Genomic DNA, 1,402 nt, shown 5'->3' on the forward strand with positions numbered 1-1,402 from the left:
AGCTGTAACAGAAATTCATATTTAAGTAAGATAATACTGTGCTTTACGTGTCTATTGATTAAAATCATTCTATACCATCTACACAGGGTATAATTTGCTATTTTTATTATACAGGGTATTTTTTAAATATAAAATATAGAAATACGTAAATATGTAATTTAAGCTTTCATACAGATATAATATAGGAGGTATAACCAAATAAACACCCGTGGATCAGCTGAGACATACCATAGATATAATTTTGTATTTCCAATCCAGTTTTTATTAAAACAAAGGCATAAATGATATCGCAATCCATCGATTATAGACAAAACATTCTTCATGTTTTATTATCTCCAATGCATTGGAAAAAGCCCTCTCTTTTACGCTCCTATCAAATGTGAATTCTCGATATGATCCGTTTCTATCGAAAACTTTCATTTACCTGAAATGCGATGTTAAATTCATACAATATGTAGTTAACCGAAGTACAAGTCGTATAGTAGGAACATGCTAACCAAATAATCAATAAGGAATAAAAACACACGCACTCTAGTTTTTGGTACAAAAATAGTAGTCTCCAACACTATACTATACGGGCTCTTCACCAAATTCAAGAGCTTGATCCATGCGATCAGGAAGAGGACAGATACATGCCACAGCCACGTGGGTAGTGCCCCTTGAAGTACGAATAGTCACGACTCTGACCACTCCCATCAGATCCTGGATGAACGGATTCAATACGGCTCAAAGGCCAATTTAGCGGAGGTAAATTTCTGCCCTTGATTAACACCAATCTACCAATTTTCACATTGTGCTGATTCTGCTTCCACTTCCATCGCTGCCGTAGTTCAGAGATGTATTCCAATGACCACTTCCTCCAAAAATTCTGACGAAGTTGCTGCAATCTATTACATTAATAGTACCAGTCTGTTTGGTTGAGCTTGACTAAAAAGAATTTCCGAAATGGAAATCATTGATCTTCCAATGAGGAAGTGAGAAGTAGTTCGATGCGGATAGGTCGGACGGATCATAAGACGTAGGAAACAACTGTTACCAAAATAGAAAGCAGTCATCATAATATTTATAATATCATAATAATATAATTCATAAATTAAAGAAATCATAATAGACATTGACTTAAAACAATTCATTATATTAACACATATTTTTGTAATTATTGTAACGCAATTGTTGATATTATGAGTAAATTATGAGTTCTTTTTATTAAAACAAAAGCTTTTTGGGTCTAAAAAGGATTGCAGCCCAAAGTTTTTATTCATTTTTGTTTAAGAAGTATAAGCAGTATTCAATTTTTGGAGTAACCATTTAGGTCGACTTTATTAAGGGCCGCAATCCGTTTAGTTATGTTATAGGGGATGACCTAAAGTCATATGACTCTATATGACATGATATAGGGCCT

The sequence above is a fragment of the Diabrotica virgifera genome, chromosome 3 (genome assembly GCF_917563875.1).
Source record: "Diabrotica virgifera virgifera chromosome 3, PGI_DIABVI_V3a".
Classification (NCBI taxonomy): domain Eukaryota; kingdom Metazoa; phylum Arthropoda; class Insecta; order Coleoptera; family Chrysomelidae; genus Diabrotica; species Diabrotica virgifera.